Below are 9,523 nucleotides of genomic sequence, written 5' to 3'. Positions count from 1 at the left end.
TAGCTTACTAATGGTAAATGAAAAAAAATCAAAATATTCTATCATTGGTGTTTTGGCTTATATGTCTTTTGTTAAAAATAAAGTTTATAAAAAACAGCTTGAAGAAAAATCACAAAATGTGAGTGAAAGGGTATTAATTTAATGGGTGTTTTCTTTTCTCTGTAATTTTCTGTTTATTTAATGTGGTAACATTGGACCTCTATTGGAAGAATAAATTAATACAGTGTAAAAAGTAATTCACTTGAACTTTTTTTATCAAAACCAGTCAAAGGGTTTACATTTTAAAAATTGACTTCAGCTAGGTTTTTAGTATTATGAGACTAGCAATTATGAAAACAAAACTGTCTTACTCCTTATTGAAAATTAATTTTCTAACATGGCCATATCCTTAAAACCAATCTTTTTTGAGCACATCTGGGTCCCAGGTAAACAAAGGAGGAATCAGAAGTTAAGTACATGCCCTTTTCTTTAAGGTCAGTTTCTGAAAACTACACATAGCACATTACTTCTATTTCTTTGAAAAGAACTCTCCTATATCATGAACCAAAATGTAAATCAGGGTAGAAAATGCTATTTGTATTTGGGCTACCATGTGCCCAGCTAAAAATCAAGGAATGTATAGTAACTGGGAGACTTTCATGCATGAGGTTTTACTGAGAGTCAATATAAATAGAGATTAGAAAGGATTTTGAAGTCAAATAAACTAGAATCTGAGTACAGGTCTATCACTTAGCTTTAAGACCTTACACAAGTGGCTAATCTCTCTAACCATGAATTACATGATCTGAAAAGGGGGAAATCCTAATATTATGACTAGAGTATACATTTGCCTATCTAGTATGTAACTATACAGTATAGTTTTGACTGCCTTACTATTTTGGCAGGAAATAATTATTGTGTGACTCCTGTAAAGCTGTCATCACACTACATGACATATAACAATTTTCTATTTTCATCAAGCACCCCTATTATAATTTGTTATTATGTTCTGTAAGATAGAATTTTTCAACCAAAAATTAATCATCAAATTCTACGATTAGTTCGATTATCATAATCACACACCAAACATAAAGATATGGGGTTTTTCATTTGCTCCACACCCAATTAAATGCTTGAACTCATGACACTGAATTCAAGAGTTGCATGCTCTACTGATCGAGCCAGCCAGGCACACCTATAAAGATGTATTTCAAAAGACAAATTTTGCATTTGACTACAGAGCAGGTGACAAAAACAATATTGTTGTAATATCCTCAAAAATCCAAGCTACTATTCTCTCTACCCATTTACCTCTGTACATACATTTCAAATGCAAAATTAGGGAGCATGTGAAAAAACCAACCAGCAGCAGCAAGCACAAGAGAAGTAATAGTCATCTAAAGTAGACCCTCAGAAACATCTGATAAAAAAAGATAGATTATAGTATATAAAAAAGTTTTAAAATTTTTTAAATTAGAAAGTAACTCATTATAAAAAAAGAAGCCAGACATATTTTTAAAAAATAAAATGAATATTAATAAATTTTAACAGAATATTATTTAAAATTAAATAAGGCATGGAAGCAGCAAAATAGGAAAGTAGTGACTTGTAAACTGAGGAAACTACAAAGTGATGGAAAATATGAAATATAATTTTTTTAAATATGGAGGAAACAGGAATTCAGGAGGAGAGAATAGACAGAATGGAAAAAAAAAAAAGAGAGAGAAATATTCCAAACATAATGGCTAGGATTTTCCAGAACAGAATTTTTACTTTTGAGCAACATTATACATCTCAAGCAGGATAAATAAAACAAAATCTGCACCTAGAAACATGTTAGGAAAACTACCAGATACCATAGACAAAGGAAATATGGTAAATACCTCTCAAGATTAACCACAGCCTTAAAAAGAAGAAAAATAAACAGAGAGTATAATTTGCTATAGTATCAATAGAAGCCAAAAGATTGTGGAATAACAACCGTAAACTACTGCAGCTAATAAGATTCAACATAGAATTTTATAATCAATCTATCATTCCAAATTGAGGGCAATATAAAAGACATTTTTGGAAAAACAAAAAATGATCATTATGATCAATAGCTTTTATAGAGATATTGTCCAAAGAATGGAATAAAGAAATTAAATGAATAAACAATTAAATAAAGAATTAATAAAGAAATTAGGAATGAAGAAATTTAAACCAGAAAGAAGAATTTGGATGAATATACAAATGAGTAAATCTAAACAAACCGCGATCCTAAAGAGTAATAATAATATTCAATTTGGGAGAATTTAGTGGAAATTAAACCCTAGACAACAACGACATATGAGGTAGGAGGAAGAATAATCAGAGTGAAAATAGTGTGATATTTTCTTTGGGAGAAGAAAAGTAGAAATATTGTATAACTTTGCATTTTATTAAGTATGTATATTAAAATACTAAATGATTAAAAAATAGAAGATGTAGCTTCCACCCATAAAAAAAAAAAATAAAAGAGAATTAGTCAAAGCCAAAAAGTATAAACAGCAGCATTATTATCCACAAGTATATGAGATTAAAGAACAAAACTTTAAAGAAGAACCAGTATTCTTAAAGTGATTGAACACATAAAAACTAAAGAGAGGATTTGGCCTCCTGGGTGGTTCAGCGGTTGAGCCTCTGCTTTCAGCTCAGGATGTGATCCTGGGGTCCCGGGATCGAGCTCCATGTCAGGTTCCCTGCATGGAGCCTGCTTCTCCCTCTGCCTGTGTCTCTGCCTCTCTCTCTCTCTGTCTCTCATGAATAAGTAAATTAAATCTTTATAAAAAAACTAAATAGAATATTACTAAACTCAAAAATAAGTCTAAGAAATTATCTACAAACTGGAACCAAGATATCAGAGAAATTACTAAAGAGAAGTTAAGAGATGTTGACGATAGAATGCGGATATCCAACATAAAAATGAATCCAGACAGAGGGAACAGAGGATAAAAGAGAGGCAATAGTTTTTGGAATGGCTTGGAATTTTCCAAAGTTGACAGAAGATACAAAATCTCAGATCCCTCAAGTACAAGCAGGAAAAAAAGAATTAATAGACAACAAATGCACTGTAGGGAAATTGCTGAAAACTTGAGAAATAGGTAAGATCCTAAGAGGAGCAAGATGAAAGGGAAGGTTCTTCCAATTTTTTGTGAAGAGAGTATAATTTTAACATAAAGACTATATAAAGACAATGAAAGAAAGAAAAATGAGGGGCTTATGAACTGGATGGAAAATTCTAAATAAAAAATCTTAGCCCAAAAAAAAAAAATTAGCAACCTATTAAGAAATAGATTGAACCCAGGAATGTAAGGTGATTAACTCTGTAACAGCTCCTGTCATGAGTGCACTATGATGGCCACACAGGAGTTGTGTCTTTCCACGGTGTCAGCTTTACTCAGTGATAGAGCAAGGCTAACATAATTAAAAGCAAGTTCAGGAATCCAAACCCAGTGACATTTCACCACGTGATTAGTTTGACTTCTTACAAGGCACACAAAGCAGAGCACAAGACAAGTCACAACCCAAACAAGATAACACAGGGAGTAGTAAGTGAAAGAACCCATGCAAAGTCAGTCTGGTGGGCGCACGGCTGAGATAAGGCCTGGGTCCAGTCCAGGTCAGCTCTGGGCACTTATGCTTGTTATGATCAAGCAACGAAGGACCTCAGTTCTGTTCAGAGATCAATCAGGCAAAGCCTCTGGCGGCAGCTGCCCTTTTGAAGTGGTCAGACATAGAGGGGTCAGTGTCTGAGGAGCCATAGTTTGCTGCGAAAATCCTCTTTTTAAAGGGATTTAATCAGTCTTGGGCTCCTGCAGACCTCCTCTGCTTCTACTTGTTATCAGCTCTGGGGTATGGTCAGCTGGTGCTGGTCTCCACGATATCTGGTAGCTGTGGTGCCCTTAACTGCTGGCGTCATTGCTTGACACAGGTCCCTGCTTGACATGAGTGACTCCATCTTGTTCTCTACAGCGACTAATGTAAATTCACCACAGTGACTTTAAAGGAAAAAAAAACATATAGATATTTCAACAAAAGTAAACAATTTTGATAAAATTCATCACATATGTGGAACTTAATAAAACTACTAGCAAACTAGGAACAGAAGGAAACTTCTCTCCCTAATGAGCGCTATCTACCAAAACCCACTGCAGATAACAAACTCAATTTCAAAACATGATAAGCAATCTAAACATGATAGACAATCCCTTATAATTCAGAAACATTTTAGTCAGCATTGCATTGGAAGATCTTGCCAGTTAAATAAGGTAAAGGAGTTATTAAAAAAAATAGGAAATAGAAGAAGCATTTGGAAATGAAAGAATACTGTCACTATTTCTTAAAAAAAAAGAAAAAGAAAAAGAAAAAGAAAACATTATTGTGAAAACCTACAGATAATTTCAGTGAATAAAAGACATTAGCAAGTTTTTTTTACATAAGCTCAGTATATAGAATCAGTAGTGGTCAATATACTTGAGTGACAAACAAAAAATGTATTTTAAAAAAGATATCATCTACAATAGTAACAAAACCCATAAATTTCCTGAGGATAAATCTGATAAATGAGGTATAATATTTACAGAAAATACAGTAAAGTATTATTCAGAGGCACGTAAAAGTCTTAATTAAGGGCTATAACATGTTTATGAATAGCAATCATGAATAATAAAAATATGACAGTTTCTCCCAAAATTAATCTATAAAATTAACGCAGTTTCAATCCACAGGACTTTTATGGAACCTAACAAGTAAATCCAAAAATGTATATGAAAAAGCAAAGGAACACGATAGAAACTGGAATTGAGAATATGCTTAAAATCATGGGAATATAAATGTAAGTAACGATAAAATACAATTTTAGAATCATCAGGTTGACATAAACTACTAGATTAGATAAGATCAAAGTTTTATGAGACGTGAGGAAATGCAAATCATTTATACATTCCTGGCGAGATTGTAAAAAAGCAAGACAATATGCATATACTCTAAACAGTAATTTTTTTTAATGATTTTTATTTATTTACTTGAGAGAGAGCGAGAGAGCACAGACGGAGAGGGAGAAGCAGACTCCTTGCTTAGCAGGGAGCCTGGCTTGGGGTTGGAGCTCAGTCCCAGGACCCCAAGATCATGACCTGAGTCGGAGGCAAACACTTAACCCACTGAGCCACCCAGGCGCCACTACAAAACAAATTATTTCTGGGTTTCTACCCTTGACAACTTCCACATACACATGCAAAGAAATGTGTACAGGATGGTCACTGAGCACTGTGCAACAACAAAACTTTGGAAAAATACAACCACCTCCAATAACTGGTTTACTTATGCAGTGGAATGATGTAGATAGTCGTTAAAAAGTTATTGAAGTAAATCTACAGGCATCAATATGGCTAAATCTCAAAAACATAATGTTGGGTAAAAATAGAAGCTGCAGAAACTTCCATGAGTATAACACTGATCTAAAAATGTTCAAATGTAAAGCAAGCAGTATAGGTTTATGCATATAGTAGCTATGTATAGCACATACTGGAATTGCACAGAGCAATTTCAGGGTAGTGGTTGCCTCTGGAAATGGAGGCACGGATAAAAGATGGGGCTGCAGCTGTTGCTGTTTCTTCAAACAAACAAACAAAATACTGATGAAGATTGAAACGAGTACGATAAGATATGAAAAGCTATCTTAGCTCAGTGGTGAGGACATATTTTTGTATGTTCAGAATTTTAAAAATACCCATACCTGTGGATAGAGCTGTGTGTACCTAGATTTTTATTGCAACATGGATTGTAATTACAAAAAAAAAAAAAAAAGGATCAATTGAATATCCTTAGATAGAAAAATAAGTAAATTACAGTATATCATACCCAGGAATGCTGTTAATTGTAAACCTATAGGAATGTGTGTTTGATTGATTGATTGATGGCTCCAGTTCTTTATGCTTCCCATTCGAAGTCAGGGCATTCTTCCCCCACTCCTTGATGCCAGGCTCACCTACAGCACTTGCGCTGGCCAAAGGAACGTTATCAAACATGGCATAACCAGAGGTGAGAAAAAATTCTTATGCACTGTGACTTGCTCTCTTGCTCCTTACCAGAACCATGAGAACATGCCAGAGCCAGCTTGCTGAGGAAATGTGAGGAATACCAGGAGGACAGCTGAGTCAGCACTACGTTGACCATCCTGCACCAACCAGCCCCCTCAGAGCCTACAAATGACTAGAGAGAGATGTCTGAGAGAGTCCTGCTGAGATCAGGTAAGCTAACCCCAGATCAATAAAAATACCCAGGCAATCATAGAGCTGTGGGACAAAAATTACTTTTCACTCCCTTCACCAAAGAGGTAAGTGACAAGGAAAATTATGATTGGAAAGCGACGAAGATAGAATGTTTACAACATCATTTTTGTAATCAGAGTTTTCCCTGATAATTTATCGTTCGGGTAAAAGGATAGAAACAGCATTCTTCACCATTACTTCCCCTTAAATGTCTTCTTCCTTAACTGACTCTAAAGAGAAGTGATTGTGCATTCAGCACTCCGACTACAGCTGGTATCTACGAGTTTACATTTGTCAGTAGTTTACAGTTAGACAGCCTCAGTTTGCATCAGAAACAAATTTATGCAAGGACCAGTTGTTTCCAAAATATAATATTTTAACAAGCAGTTAAAGAGAATTACTAACAGGGTTTTAAAGCAAGTCTAAATGCAGTCTCTTCACATTAAAAATGTAAATGGATTTTACAATTGTAGAATTATAAAATTGGAAGGATCCATAAGAGATTGCTTGGTTCTGACACCTGGCAAATAAGTTAAAGTTTTAAATTAGCATTCATTTTAGGATATACATGAATATGTGCACCTTTATCTCTGCCCTTTATTTTATTAAAATACTATGCTATCCAGAGCAGAGTCGTGATTTGCTTGCCAAACTTTTGCAAAGCAGGTACTTTTTTTAGCAAACAAATAGCAGACATGTTTTTCTGTTTAGGTAAATGTTAATAATAACAGCTGGTTTGGTAATTCAGTTATTCGGCAAAGACACTGTAAACTACTTGAAAAGAAACCATCTGGTTTGCAGTTGTAAAACTGAAACCAATTAAAACATTTAAATGGCATTTTGTTTTTCATTTTAATCTGTAAAAATATATTTTCCAAGCTCTAATTAGTGGGTGATTTTTCTCTATTGCTTTTGTAATATGAATCTGACTCTCAAATAATTTCTAAGTTCAACAAAGGTGTTCCTATAATTGATATTGTACTGGGACATCAGACGAATTAAATGATAAAGAACACAAAAGGTACATGCACACAGACACAAATAATGCAGAAAACAGAATTTCTATATATCAAAGATGATAAAACAAAACGTCCACCACTTCACAAGAATTATTCGGCTAGGTATAGCCTAAGAACCTGATAATTCAGCTAAAGCACTTATATCTGCTTAAAAATGAAAAAGAAAAATTTAGCAAGCAAGCAAGAAAAAAAATAACTCAAAGATTATAATCAGAAATGCACTTTTCTTCCCCCATTTGTTCTCCTTTCAAAATTTATTCGGCGATAGGAACTCTTCACTTTGACTCTGGAATAAAACCCAAGTAGCCCCGTCACTGTTCTTCTCACTTACTTACGGATAATAAAAAGTACTATGATGACTCCAGGTTTCAAAGCTCAGAGTTGGTCTCAGAATGTCCAGGCCCATGTAATAGTCAAAGTATCCAACTTCACTGAAAATTAGAGCTACACCCCATCCTGACGTGGAGCATACAGGCCTGTTCTAAGAAGCCAATAAAGTGGTGAGAGGTACTCATTTGGTATCTCTTTCCCTCTTAACTCTTCTCCTTGGGCCGTCATTCCTACACCACTCTCTCACCAACTGTGGTTATTAAAGCTTCCCTCTAGAGAAGACATGAGAGGAAGGACAAGGGATGAGCTGGAGCAAGAACATTCTTATTTGACCACCATTGTCTTAGGTTGCCATCTATCTCTCAGGCACCGGCGGATGTTTAAAGCTAATACTTTCTCTTCTGGGGAACTTTTATATTTGTTTGGGATGCCCTACCCTCCAAACCTCCCTTTTGAGGCTTCTTTGCCTTCTTGCGGACCTTCCTGTATGCTATCTAATAAACATCTATGAAAAGTCTCTTTCTCAACCATATATGATGAGCACAAAGTGCTGAGGCATCCTTTTCCCCCTACTTGGAGTATAGCAGGACAATCTCAACAGAGGAGCTACATTTCCACTCCCATTGTAGCTAGCCGCTCCCTTGCCCTCCACATTTCTGTGACTCCCTAAGGGCAGGGCCATTGCCCAGTCTCTGAATCATCCTGTTAGAAATCCTCTCTTCACTGTAGATGAAGTGGGAATCCTAATTCTGTTCGAAAAATCCTTTTCACTAATCTCCACACCCTCTGCTCTTTGTTATTTATATTCCCAATGAGAGTAAGAGATTTTGAGCATCAAGAAGCCCTTGTACAGACATTTCCTTTGAAAATGTTCATCTTGGTTTGGCATCTCACTCTAGAATTTCATAGCTCATTACATTCTAATATTTCAATTAAAATTTCACTTTAACATCTGGCCTCAATAGTGGGTTTTTTTTTGTTTTGTTTTAATAACCCTTAGCTAAAATAAAAAAGTAATAATCCCTACTTAGAGCAAATATTTAAATGCTATACAGATGAAATATTTCCACCTTCAAATTAATAGAACCATTACAGATATTTGACACCTACTGTAAATCTATTTTTCCATAATCTTGATGATGTTACAGAATAAGTCATAAAAAGTTAATGAAATAAAAATAATTGGGTTCTTTTTGTAGTTGCTATTGCCATTGTTGGCCTGGCATCCCCATCACCCTCCTTTAAAAACAAACAAACAAACAAACAAACAAACAAAACAATCCTATATCTTGACCAGAGAGCCCATCATGAGACCTAGACTGGATAACTCATAATTTGCTTTAATTTTGGCTACATGGATAGGTCCAGGGATGGCTATATGTGTTCAAGTAAGGCAGTCAGAGGTCTCCTCTAGGATTTTTCTGCTAGAGATGATGAGAATCTGTTTCCTTTCTGATCTTGATACTCCAATATAAAGACAACATCAGAATTTCCGGCAGCCATGTCCCTAACACCTAGAAAGCACTGATTAGAGGCAGAGAGTTTCTGACATTTGGGGCTGTCTTAGTTCCTGTTACCTTCCTTTAGTGGTCCACCCTGGCATCTTTCCTATAAATCTCCTTTTTAATTTAAGCTGATTTGAGAGCTGCTTCTACCACTTTTAGCCAAACATGGGTAAGATTTTGATGGTTCATTTCTTAAAGTGAATATCATGTGTGGGACCTTAAAATTTTTAAACCCAAATTAAGAGAAGTAAGTGCATTGTAGGGGCAACTATAATACCATTGATATTAAAGTAACTCCAATGGCTGTAAAGCCATAAACAAAGACTAAAAGAAGATAATTTAACATTCAAGGGAATGAGTTGACAATAGCAATAGAAAATGACAAGCATATCTTTTCAAT

The 9,523-nt window shown here is 35.0% G+C and overlaps 1 long non-coding RNA gene across 1 annotated transcript in view; it reads left to right on the top strand.

The window, feature by feature from the left end:
- Positions 1-4,726: 4,726 nt before the first annotated feature.
- The window catches only part of LOC112644534 (uncharacterized), a 32,838-nt gene continuing 28,041 nt past the window's right edge, over positions 4,727-9,523 (top strand). The window contains exons 1-2 of the long non-coding RNA XR_003126460.3: positions 4,727-4,834; positions 6,090-6,248. This is a non-coding gene — a long non-coding RNA (uncharacterized LOC112644534). The remainder of the gene's footprint in view (positions 4,835-6,089; positions 6,249-9,523) is intronic.

This window comes from Canis lupus, chromosome 1, assembly GCF_003254725.2.
Source record: "Canis lupus dingo isolate Sandy chromosome 1, ASM325472v2, whole genome shotgun sequence".
Lineage (NCBI taxonomy): Eukaryota > Metazoa > Chordata > Mammalia > Carnivora > Canidae > Canis > Canis lupus.
This window is presented reverse-complemented; position numbering and strand designations above follow the sequence as displayed.